The following is a 13,297-nucleotide window of genomic DNA, read 5'->3' on the forward strand; positions in this document are numbered from 1 at the left end:
TCCATTTCTGTCTCATGTAACAGAAGCTGTGTGCAGCGAGCTCAGGAGAGGAAAGCTCCATGTCCTACCCAGACTACCCTCACCTACAAATTGTAGTAGCTCACAGGCAGTTTGTAACCATTCAGGTGAGTGATCTGTATCTGTATGACTTTTAAGTTTCATTGAAGCTCTTCAGTCAATTCACCAGTGACCTTGAGAGATCCTCTCAGATGGGCTGGCAATTGTATTGTTGATGCATTTCCATACAAGGCACTAAACCCTTACATATTGGAAAAGTCATTTGGTCTGTCAGAACTTGCATGGAAAAATACAAATATTTCATAAGGACAAGTGGGCAGATTATTCTCAGGGTATTGATTCCACATTTTGGTTTGCTGAAAACCTACTGCTAAATAGACCTCCCTACTGGAGAGACTGAGCAACATGGCCATTTCAGGGGGAGACTCTGGGGATTTATTGATTGGACGTGAGAATACTAATCATGAAATAGCATAGCTTGAACATGCTTTTGTGACTACCATTTGCATAAAAAGGTAACACTTCAGTATTGGGAAGGCAAGACATTTCAGAACATTAACAGTAGCAGTCTCAGATCGAGTCATATTCCTTACCAGTTCTTCAGGCTTCTCATTTTCCAGGGTCTAGAGAACTGGGACAACACACATATAATGCTGTCTGTAACAAGTAAGTTATCAAATACATTTGCTATACTGGACAGATACTGAAAATGAAACTCCTATCTCCAGCAAACCTAGAGAGTAATGTTTTCTCTCTCAAACTTACTGGAAAACTGCATACACTTTGGATTTTGAAATAGCTTTCTGTTTGAGTCTTGTAATCAAGAAGTTAATTAATTTCAATCAATTTTTGTAATCAAACACTTTAAACTTTCCTTCCTCTTTACATATTAATTTTGTCAGCTTGAAGTATTCAAAACTCAAAAATGAGGAACCCCTTAAAATTTTGAGCAAGACTACACTGTTATATAGTTTATCATATTTGTATATTTTGCCCTTTATCTTTCTGTTGTGTTAGGGGGTTTTTTGTTTGTTGGGTTTGGGGTTTTTTTTTACTTTACTTTTTTAGAGTAGCTCATCAAAGACAGAACGTGCATCTTCTTAGGCACTTGCTAGTCCTCTGCTTTGTCAGTGGACCCCCACTGGCAGCCCCAACAAAAGGATTGCAAGCTATCTGCAGAGGACAGGCAGTTATATAGGCCTAAATGGGCTTGGAGGACTTATGCCTGTATTTTATCTGGCTTGGGGCATTTCTCTCTCGTTGTACCACTCGTTGGCCACACCAGCCACCCCGGGAATTTCAGAGGTCAAGATGAAGAAAACAGGCACCCAGCTTGAAACCTGGACCCCAACAAAGCATTCACTACCTTTTCAGAAGTATCAAGACGTAAAGGCTGAGACAAATAATATTTTAGGTTTGTTTGTGCTAGTGATGTAGGCTAGACCCAATGAAAGATCTAATCTATGCTTCTATGCACAAGTGGATGCAAATTGCACTGATTCAGTGCAGAACACAGAACGCTGGAGTTTTCTGTGCTGCTGTACATTTGGATATGTCAAAAGCAACCAGTATGAAGACACTGCACTTTAAGTAACTCCTAAAGTGTAGTACAATTTTGTTTATTAAGGTAGAAATCAGAATGGCCCAGCCTGAGCTCTTCTACTTTAGATGCAAACCCCTCTGATTATGGGCTGATAGTATGTTATACCTTGTGCCTGCTGTTCTCAGTTCCCTGCAGATGGGATTCAACAAGGTACCTCAAGCACCAGTAACATGAAGTACTCCACTAAATAGGGTCCTGAAAGACATCAGACCCTTAAAAGCCAGTTTGGCCTGCTGAGAGATGAGCAACTGATGAGAGGATCCAAATCGTCAGTTCAGTGAGAGAATCTTTCTATTGTAGGGATGAAAAGCTCAGGGGATCTCACTCATGCTCAGTGGTCTTGTAATTAAATGTTACACACTTGATGAGCATTACATTGCAAGCCTCAAGGCTAATTTACATGTTACCACCAAAATGTCTTATTTTATTTTGCTTGTAAAAATACTGTGCAGGCATCATTGCATGTCATTGCAAATGGTTTGTATCAATGATGCTTGGGTGACTCAAAATTACTAAAAGCTGTACATAATTACTGCTAAAAAGCCCCATGCAGAACCAATAGTACTTCCTCTACAATAGATATTTTATGACTAAGAAGGCTTTCCTGATGTGACAATGTTAGGATCACAAACAAGCAGCCTGCCAGCAAATAAAGAATAGCATTTTGGGGAAACAAAATAGTTTGATTCAATTATAGTACTACATGTATCATTAAAGTGTATGTTGCTTTTCTGAGAGTTGTCCATTAATTCAAAACAGGAAGGCAGGGTGGGAGGAAAGAGAGAAAAATGAAAATAGGTAGGAGCTTCTTGTAAGAATGGTGATAGGTATGATGTCAATATAAGATATTTACTGGCATATTTTAATGCTTTATGTTGTAAAAGTTGCTGTTACTGATTTGGGCCACATGACTCGTGTCACTCTTTACACAAGATAAGGGAAAGGAGATGAAGCTTCTCAAGACTCTGGGATCCATTTAGTACATACTCCTGTATCAGTTTCTTGGTCGGGGGAGGTCATTCCACAAGAAGCATTTCAATGCACACATATCAGATGGACTGAACGGCCGTTTCTTACAATTCTCTATTTCTTTTATACTTGACTGACTTTAAAGCAATGCTAAAGCACTGCAATCATTTATTGGAATATATTAATAATAATAAATTACAGTTTCATTCACTGAATTCCAGCTCTTAGAAGAATAAACAACCTTGTGCAGATGCAGAAGAAAGGCAGAGAAATATTAGATGACTTACAGTCTGCAGCAGGTGAGTGAAAGAATTAGATACAGAACCTCTGGCCTCTGGCCTTTCTTTCAAATAATCTTTCCTGTGTTTGTGCCACAGTAAAATGATTTTGCATATGTCCTGTCTCAGAAATATGAAAAATATATGCAATATGCAAAGCAGCCAATTGGGCTGCCTTTTGGAATATATCATCATTTATGAAGGGTGCATCTTGAAGCCTAAACAGATTGTGTGCAATTAATTGCAAACTGTCAAAGAGACTACAGCACTTTACTGCCAATTTGTAAATAAAACCTACTATGCAAAAGGACGGAGGCAAGTGAGGTGAATTTCTCTGGATAAAGGAAAGGCAATGCACAAATGCAGTGCAACACAATTTTTACACTCCAGCCTTTAAGAATTTTGCTGACCCTGTAAGAAAATGGTGTGGTGCAGAGTCATTGAATGCAGGTAAGCTTCTCCATAGGTAAATATTTTACATAACCTAAATGAAGAACTCCCAGCTTACTTGATAGAAGAATAAAGAAGTCACCATGTGCAAAAAGAAAATTGTTCTTTTTAGTAAAATCTTGGAAAATACATGAGCATATTTGTACCCTAAAGATGTGCTGAACAATGGTGATGATGATGTGCAAACAAAGCAGATTCCCTTTATGTCCCGATTATGACCCTCAAATGATCTTTGTTATAAATATACTCATCCTGGTGACTGGCCAATACCTGACTGGACTCCTTATCCGGTGCTGTCTAGCTCCCTTTGTATCACTGCTGTTACCATCCTACAGCTCGTTGTTCCCCTCATAATATTCAATAAATACAATATGTTTGGTGCCACTGCTGATCTGCTGAGCCAGTCAGTGGCCAGCCCAGTAACTCAGTCTTGGTCTCAGCTTCAGAAGAAAAATGATGATGGCTGTCTTTCTAAGTTTGAAACAACCCCCCGGTGAACAGCATCACAAATGTGATACAGACCCTCAGTAATTACTGAAACAGCAGTTTGTCACAAGCTGCCTGCAGCACTGATGGACAATCTGCTTGTGGATATAGTTAGAGGAAGGAATGTGTAAGAAAATATGATATTTGTGACAGGCTTAACTTGGATTTTTTGTTTCAGGGGATGAAGCGTACATGTGGAGGCAGTGTTGATGAAGAACTAGGTACCCATTTGCATCAACAATTCTTTCCACCTCTCTGGTATTTAATATATATGCAAAATTTACTCCAGTGTAAATAAGAATTTGGCTCAAGTAGCAACCACATCTACATGAAGTGCATTTAGTATCTCCCCTAAGTTCACATATATCACCAGTTTCCAAAACAAGTAGATTTAGCCCTTGAGGAAGAGCAGATCTGCCTACATAGCCCAGTCACCCTTCACACTGGTACCATGGAGGGGGGTCCTTGTGTTGCTCAGCAAACAAAAAAATCCCTTCTCTACTCCCCTGAGCCTTGTAACAGCCCAGAGCTTCCTGCAGCATAAAGGTACTTCCCTGTGCTCTGTGCATCTGAAAAGAAATGGAAATCTAAAAGTCCTCTTCATGTGAAACAGTTCTCTTTATTCTTTTTCTGCCCTAATCTTGTAGTGCAATTGCAGCTCCAGAAATGACAAAACATCTGAGTCCACCGAGGTGAGGTAAATTCAAGGTTGAGAGATGATGAAAGAAAAAATGGACTCTTAGTCCGATAGGCTTTGGATGGAGCTTTACAGGGAATCAGGACACCAAAGGATGCTGTTGTAGGGGGCAGCTGCCTATGTCGGGGAAACACAGGTCCAGCTGTCTGGAAAATCAGAAATCTAGAATTGAGAGGAGGGAATGCACTGCTTAGCCCCAGCCAAATTAACAATGACTTTTTGTTTCACAGCTTAATATTTAAGCAATGTTGTTCCAATTAGTCAATTGAAGACATTTTGTCTTCTATGAGAGGTATCCTCTCCTCCTCGACTTCCAGGATTTTTTTTAAAACTAGATTGCACTTGGCTCTAGGTACAGAAGATTTCCTTCAGAAATCTTTGCTGAGTCGATGGCACAAACAGCTATGTTCCTCCAGACTTTATTAACTCAAACTGTCAAAATCTACGTGTCCACCTCCCCTTGTTTGTTATTTTGTTTGTTGCAGTGCTGGAGATTGCTCGTGTTTCGCCAGAAAAGGCTCTCCAGTCTGCAGCTCTCGGATTTTCCCCTCTCGTGTCACTCAAGCAAACTGCCCTGAGCTTCCCTGCCACCGAGGTCGGAGCAGAGCCACCGCAGCCCTCTGGCCCCCGCCGGGAGCCCGGCACACCAGCACCCGCTCGGAGTCCCGGAGCTGTGGGGGCACACACAGACACACACACACACACACACACACACACACACGAGCTGGGCTCCCCAGCGCTGCCGAGAGCCAAATGGGATTTTGCCTGAATGAGTACTGGGGGTGGGCTCTCATTCAGAGCCACAAACAACTCCTTAAAATACCACGAGTGCATGGAAGATGGAAATTTCCTATATTATGATTTCAGAAAGCAGCAGATGAACACTGGACATAATGACAAGTCCCCCCCGCTCTGAACAGCTCACTCAAACCCACTGAGCCTTCTGAACAATCCAGCTTCAGCCCTTGACTGTGTTCATTACATTATTTTGATGCACTGTGATGAATGCAAGAGATCACTATACATTAAAAGCAGAGTTCAGTAACCAGTATGGAACAGTGTCCATATGCTGGCTGACAGCTTTACCCTACAGTTACTGGGCTAGTAGTTTTCAGCCAAAAGTCAGGAGAATTTGGTAGTCAAGGTTTTGCCCTCCCATTCCCCTCTCTCTGCCACTGAAGTAATATGAAGTAATAATTTTCAACTGAATATTTTTAAGTGTTATCTGTATCCGTAGTTGCCAGTAAGAGCTCAACCCCGTTCCTCTTACCACCACCTCTGCAGATGCTCCTGGAAAGTCAGCAGGAGACCTCCACCACCCCTGGCTATTGCCAGCAGGACTCTGAAGTGTTCCAGCTCTGGTGAGGTACCAGTGTGTGATGAGGAGCACTGATGCTTTCCTGGGATACCACAATGTATGTTATGTAGTGCTTGTATGTCACTAAGATTTTGGAGGGTAGAATAGAGAGAGCCTATTATTTTCCTTAGAAATAGTTCTCCTCCTCTGTCGTCCCTCGACATCTACCCCTCACAACAGGCTTGTGGTGCAATATGCACTGCTCTCCTTCTCCTTTTAGAAAAGGCTTCCAGAAGGATACCGACAGCACTGAAATCCCACTTGCTTTGCTTGGTTTTTACCAGCCCTACTCAACTGCCCTGCAAGAAGAGAGAGGAATATTTTCCCTGCTCTCTGGAGTAAAGTCCTCCATTACCATGTCACGAAAGAAAACAGGCTGCTTGGTAGCTAAGGAAAAATGCTGACTTTAAACCTGAGATAAGGCTCTATCATTTGCACTAATGAGCTCACTGGTGGGGAATTTGTAAAATATTATGATTAAAAAGTAGCTGTAGTCAGTGTTCAATGGAATTTACTGTTTTACTTTTTTGCTGAAAATAGACATAAGTACTAATAATTTTCCCATTCAAACCTAGAGAGAAATAACTGCAGCGAGAATTGTCCCAGTAGAAGTTCAAAGATCTTGTAAGTAATCCATTATTATAAAGATTTATTTTTTAACCATGGGTTGGTCTAAATTCTTCTGGGAAGGCTACAGACTTTACTGGTTGAATAACAAATAAGTTACTCAGAAGAAGCCCTGAATGAAATATTAACATTTCAGGATTTTAATTGCTGGTAACTTATGGTTACAAGTTAACCCCCTAGATCTGCTAGTCATCATTGTCCTGTCAGATTTTGATTTCTGATGGAAGTCTGCCCTGGGATGCACCCTGGGGTTGCCCTGTAATGGTCTCTGTGCCAGGTACCACATATGTCCAATATCTGCAGTGAAAAAGAGAAGGTATTTAATAGCCTTTGTTATCATACAGTGTCAGAGCAGTAAATGACAACTGTTAAGGGAATCTCCCAGCTACTGTAGGTTACAAGGACTGAACCATTCTGTTCTGAGCCAGAATAAATGAGTATGGCTGGAGAAAGCAACTCTGCCATAAAACTAGCAAAAATGGAAGAAAGCAAAGGGGTGAGAGTAAGCAAAGAGGAATAAAGACATCTCAGCTAAAGGGCTGGAAAACTCTCTCAGTTTGGCATCCATATGAGATATGAATGTTTCCAGCATGTTTTTCCTCCCTCTCTGGTTTTGGGGGTTTTTTTGATTGGTTTTTTTTTATTATTTGTTTGGCTTTGGTTGGTTTTTCAGTCACTGGTTCAACACCTGGAAAAGCTGGCCAGAGATACAATTCAGTGCATTGTCTTCATTGCCTGTGACCACTCACTGCCGCATGCAGACAAGAAATAAGTCCTCATGAAATATTCCATGTGCTGGTTGTACCCCTGCAGCCTTGTTTTCTGCCTGGGGGTATCTGTGTTTCTGCAGTGCTGTCTCAGCCACCGCATTCTCCTAATGGTTGTGGCTTTAAGTCATCACTTTGATAGCAATTTGGGAAGGGGTGCTGGGGTGTATGATAGACACTAATCCCAGACAAGGAACAGCTGAACAGGAAGCAATGAACATGGTGACTTGGTTGGGGTTTAATGCTGATGAAAAGGACAAAGGGGAGAAAGCATGTAGCAGACAGGAGAAAAGTGTACGGAATGGATACAAGAGGGAGAGCTGGTTTATGGGCTGTCACTGACATGTTTTCCAACTCCGTGAGTCCTGCAAGCACTAAGAATATGACAGACCAACAAAAAGGATCAGTGTGAGAGACTATGAGAAGCTTGTCTTGTATGCAACTGATCACAATTACTATAATATCTCAAGAACACATTGCATTTTTTCACAAAAATATTGTCAAATCCAAGGCTACTGTATCTTTGTCTTCATATGGCTCAAGAGATTTGAATTTTCTGGTACCTAAAAGTTTGTCTGCCTGTCTCCTTCCTTCCATCCTGCTCATCACTTCGTACCCAATACAGAAGTGCTGAAGTGTTGCTGTTGCTGCTTTTTCCCAAGAAGAGCAGCCACTAGAGGGAAAGATGCACACAGAAAAAGTTCCCCTCAGCACCTCTGGGGCTTCCTCCGTAAGGAAAAAAAAAATCAGAATTTTATCCAGCATTTGTAAGGTGGCCTGGTTTATCCTTTCAGACAAAGTATATTGAATGAGATTATTTTTAGTATTGCAGTTGCACCATACACCCTGAAACATAGCCAAAATTAAGGGCCAGGAAAAAAAATCATTGGCTAAATTACACAGAGGAGATTGGATTACCTGTTCAAACAGAGCTCTTAATTCTGTGTATAAATAGAATCCACAAATACAAGTGCACTGCAGTAGAAAATAAGGCCAGCCAACAGCACCTAATAACCCTTAATTATTAGGAGTTTCAGTTAACATTTGGACAGCTTTGGTCTTAATTCTTTTAAGTTTGAAGAGGCAGCATGACCGAGGTGGCCCGATTTACAATTACAGTGAGCACACACGCTGTTCCAGTCCATGTTGGCTTCAGCTGAGTGTTCTCTGGCAGCTTGGGTTGGGATTTTGCCCTGTTAAAATATAATTACCAATCTGAATGGGAACTAATTTCCAGTTTGAGTTATTCATTTGTAACAATGCACTTGTTCTGACAGAAGTCTGTGACAAGAAAAACAAATCAAGCTTCTGACCTTGGCATCATCGCTCACTTAGGAATTTTTTGTACCTGAAAGAAAATCTGCTGATATCCCAAGCAAGTAATAAATCACCTCACGTCATCAGTAAATACAGCTGTAAAACAGACATCTCAAGGTAAGACTGAAATCCAACGTTACTTTACAAAAAAAAAAAAAAAAGAAAAGCTTGAGAGTGCTATACTACACATGAACAATAATGCTTGTATAAACCAGAATGTTTAACAATTGTCTTAAGGATGGTGTTTTCAAATGTCCTTAGCAGTGAGCTAATATTCTTTCCCAGTTTTAAATTTGCCCTATGTAATATATATGGGACATCAGAAGTCAAATACTGTTTTGCAGGCAATCAGTAAAATGCAGCAGGTGACATTTATCCACTTTATCTTAATAAGCTTAATAACTTTGTTATTCTTCAAACTATACAAACTCAAATACATGTGTAGCCCAAGGATCCTTCAAGGTAGATAATCTGATATTAATTTACTGCTGCAATCCACACTTTGGTTAAGATTGTGTAACTGTTTCCCCTTTGACCTTCAGTTTGCAACTACCTGTATCCACCAAAAATTTCCATTCCTGATACTTGGGTTTGCCACTATTTTGAATGCAAAAGTTGAATTTTTATTTCAACATTTTATCACAATCTTTTTGAACATTTCAAAACACATGGAGGTTCAGGGAAAACACTAAGCTTATTTTGTTTGATATTGTCTAGCCTGAAGTGAGATCTGAAAGTAAAAATTAGAACTCTTTTTCTGTAGGAAGGAGTGCATGATTAATGTTGAGAAGCAATCTGGTTTCATTTGATCAAATAAAATCACAGAACATTTAGATATGAGTATAGGCAAATGCTCACCTGGCAGTTATTGTCAGGTGTACACCTTGGAAAGCATATGCACTATCTAGTTGTCCATCTATTGGTGGGTTTTACCCTCAGCAATGCCCTCTTTCTCCTGCAAGCACAAGTGATCATGAGAGAATTCCCTTGGCTGGTGGTGTTCTCCTCTGGCACCCGAACCAGCCTGTCTGTGCCATTTTCTGTCTTTTGTCTGCTGAGTATGACCTGCACTGGCAGGCACGTGGCACAGCAAGTCTCTGGCCTTTGTCATTCTACAGAGTGTAGAACACTACAGATAATTTCTGCTGGATGGCACCCTAGCAGTTCATCTGCTCCTGCTGTGCACTCTCTCAGTGAACTCAGTCTGCTCTTTGAGTTACCTTAACTGTTTGCTGTGGAAGCTGAAGGTGACACCATAAGCAAATCACCATAAATACATGCAAGCCTCTCTTATAACAGCAAATCAGATGATTGTACATAGGCCACAGTGTGGATCAGCAAGAGTTGTTTTGCACTAAATCTCATTTTCACACATCTTCGGACTTTGTAAGGAATCCCAGCAGATGCTTGGGAAGACAAGTATCTTAAGTTTATATGGGCATATATAAATCCTCGAATTGCTTTTTGCTGTTTATACTTCATAAGCTAATATAGCAGTGAACAAACTGCATTTTCAGAACTGTGAACAAACTGAATTTCATATAAGTTATCCAGTTATAGGCCAGACTTTGCATTTCTTACTCAAGAAGGATTAAATCAAAAGGCAAGTAGTCAGTGAAAAGGTGATTTTATACACAGCTAGCTAAACTCTTACTAAATTATTCTCTCAAAGGAAAAATAAAGGTTTCCAGTAGATTTCTCTGTACTTGTTTTTGGAGAAGCTGATGCCTTCGCCCTTAGAGGCTTTCTTCATAAGTGAAGCTGAAGTTAAATGCCTAGTGAGATTGAATTTCTAAGGACCATTTTCCTAAAACAGGATTAAGGTTCACTGATAGTTTAATGGAGGGCAGGTAATGCTGCTGCTGCTCCTGATTTAAACTGCTTTGTGGCTAAACTATATTTTGGTTTCTACAGATAACAGCTCAGGACTTCTGAGCTTTAAACTTACTTCTGGCTCTCCATAGTTTTTTTCTGGAACAAAATAAGCAACCATCTTGTGATCTGAGCAGGATAGTATCCAGTCCTGAAGCGGTTCTTCAGAAACTTAATGAAGATCACCCAATTATTTTCTTCTGTTCAGATTATTTCTATATTGTTTGTTTGCTTGTTTGTTTGTTTTCTTTGGCTGAAACATTAGGGAAGTTCTACAAACGAAGAGTCTGTGGTCAATCTGTCAACATTGGGGTTGTAGCTAGTTACCACACAATGCACAGTTTACATATTTTCTCCATAGTCACAAAAGTTTTTTCTTAAAAGCAAACATCAAAGAGCTCTGCTTGACAAATACCCTAGTTTCAGTCTAACATCTACAACATCCATTAGTTTGTAAATACTTTGACACCATTTCCATTGTATCTGATTGACAATTGCCGTTTTGTATCTCAATGACATTAACAAGGTAGTTTGTAATTGGATGGGTAACATAATTCCTGGCCCTCTGTAAACATCTGAATTTGCAGATCTCCACTCCTAGCTTGGGAGCTCTCTGCCACACATCACTAATTACGCCATGTTCTTATATATCAGTCCCTACATCCTCCTGCTGAGCCTCTCTTCTTTGTTCCCAGTACGACCCAGAGACTGTTGTCAATACAACTGCCAAGCGCTGTATGTGACATTTAATGAAAATGAAGTCATGTCTCATTTGCATGGCAGGTGTTACTTTATTCCAGCCAGAACTGCAGAAGCTGGGTGCTACAGTGCTAGTCAAGTGTGCAAGACTGATAGCCGGTGGCAACGAGGGTGTCTGGCACGGGAATCTTTACATCTCCCCCTTGCCTGTCTGCCCACCTCCTGTGTGAGGAATAGGGCTCCTGGTAAAGCAATTTGTTCATTTTTCCAGGCCCGCCTGTTCTCGTTCCTTCTGGTAACTCTGTCCATCAAAGCCCTCAAAGTGGTCAAGGTGGTTAGGGGTGGGAGGCCCACCCAGTTTCCTGCCAGGGGGGTCACCACTAAACATCAAGCAACTTCCAGCTCAGGAGGGAAGACTCTCCTGGATTCAAATACACAAGCTAAAAATAAAGAGCTCTTTAGCACAAGAGAATTGACTTCTGTCATGCACAAGAAGTGTCTTATAAGAGTAATATATGAGTATTTTTTTACATAAGAAAGAGCAATGTATGTTGAAAGAACGGGTATGGGTTTTTTTGAGTCAAGCCCTCAAAAAAATTAAAAGGGCAGAGTCTTGCTCCTTCATTTTACGTTCCCCCTTGTCATTTTGTCAATTCTGACAAGGATGTAAAATGCTCATTTTTGCTGATTTTTATTTGCTTTAGCCTTATTAGTACCCCTTAGAAATATTAATTTTATTTTAAAGTTTCTGATTCTGACTTCGAACTCACTTAAGACCGTCAACAGTACTAACACATTGCAAATCTTAAGCTTATGTCTTACATGAAGTGACTCCGCCCACTCACTTTTATCTCATTTTCTACTTCTCAGGAGAGTTTTTGTTTCTATTTTATTATCTCCCCAACTCCTCTCTGACCACTGTCCTTCCCCTATAATCATTTTGCCACTAATTTGGTTTCCAGAGCGCTTCACTGCTGAATGTCTAAAGTAGGTGCGTGGTACTTTGATCCTCCCTGAGGAGGCTCCTGATGCCATTGGTTACCGCTACATCCCGTCCCCTCAGAGCCAGCCAGTACCAACCCACGGGCAAACTCGGATACTTCGCAGACACTCTGAGTAACTTTACAGACGCACATTTAACTTAGCAGGGCAGTAATATGAAGAAAATTTTATTTAAAGCAGTTTTCAGAAAGAGAGATCGATTTCCCAGGCAAAAACTTATGCACCCCACAGTCGAACAGCACAGTAAAATAAACTAAAGCCGTTACCAAAATTCATAATGATTTGCACAGAAGCCCAGTTTGGGATGATATTCAGTTTCCCAGGGAGGATGCTACAAACTCCATGTAAGTTTCTATCTCTGAATATAAGTTTGAACTTTAGAAACAGATCTGCCAGTTAGAAAATTACTTTGTTCCAGTCGTTTGTTTCTAACGTTTCATCGGTAAATTTCTTCATTTACAATCCCGGGTGATGATTTTTTTTGACAGCACATCCAGAACGAACACTGGTCAGATGTCCACAGAGACAAAACAATCTTGGCACTTTAGGAAACAACGACAGCCCTACAACCGCGCCCCGGGCTGGACCCATCCGTGGGCAGGGCACGTAGTGACTTTCTCTAACAGCGGGGTGCTCTGCCCGCCAGGAAAGGCTCTGGACTCTGTCAAGAGTTTTTTGTTCGGGAAGCATTGCGGTCTGTTCCTCCCCGGGATGCGAACGAGACGGCTGAAGGAGACAGCGGAGCCTGGACACCCCGGGGAGGGGGACCCGTGGCGTCCCATCCCTCGGTGCACTCTCTGGCGGGGTGGGCGCGGGCTCACCCCAGGTGATGCTGTAGCTGCTCGGGGGCGGCGGCAGGCCTCTGCCCCGCGCAGCAGCACGCTCCCTTCCAGCCCGCCTCGTCCAGGAGCACCGCGGAAACCTTCGCCTGACACCCCGGTCCGCGCCGAGCTGCTCCGCGGGAGTTCCCGAGCCCCGCGCCCCCCGCCCCGCCGCTCCCCGGCGCTCCTACCTGCGCGGCGCGGTGAGGGCTGCGAGGTGCGGGGCTGCGGTGCGGTGCGTTGCGGGCGGCTGCCGGGCACCTGCTCCCGCGCCCGCGGCCGCGCCGCCCCACAAAAGCGGCGGCGGCGGGCGGCGGCGGGCGGACCGCGCGGC

At 42.1% G+C, this 13,297-nt stretch overlaps 1 long non-coding RNA gene across 1 annotated transcript; it reads left to right on the forward strand.

Moving 5' to 3' along the window:
• Positions 1–391: 391 nt before the first annotated feature.
• On the forward strand, positions 392–11,589 carry LOC113968415. Its single transcript, XR_003534500.1, has 4 exons — positions 392–5,916; positions 6,434–6,482; positions 8,530–8,686; positions 11,412–11,589. It is a non-coding gene; the product is annotated as an uncharacterized LOC113968415 (long non-coding RNA).
• The last annotated feature ends 1,708 nt before the right edge of the window (positions 11,590–13,297 follow it).

This window comes from Neopelma chrysocephalum, unplaced genomic scaffold, assembly GCF_003984885.1.
Source record: "Neopelma chrysocephalum unplaced genomic scaffold, ASM398488v2 Primary Assembly neopelma1_68, whole genome shotgun sequence".
In the NCBI taxonomy this organism is placed as follows: domain Eukaryota; kingdom Metazoa; phylum Chordata; class Aves; order Passeriformes; family Pipridae; genus Neopelma; species Neopelma chrysocephalum.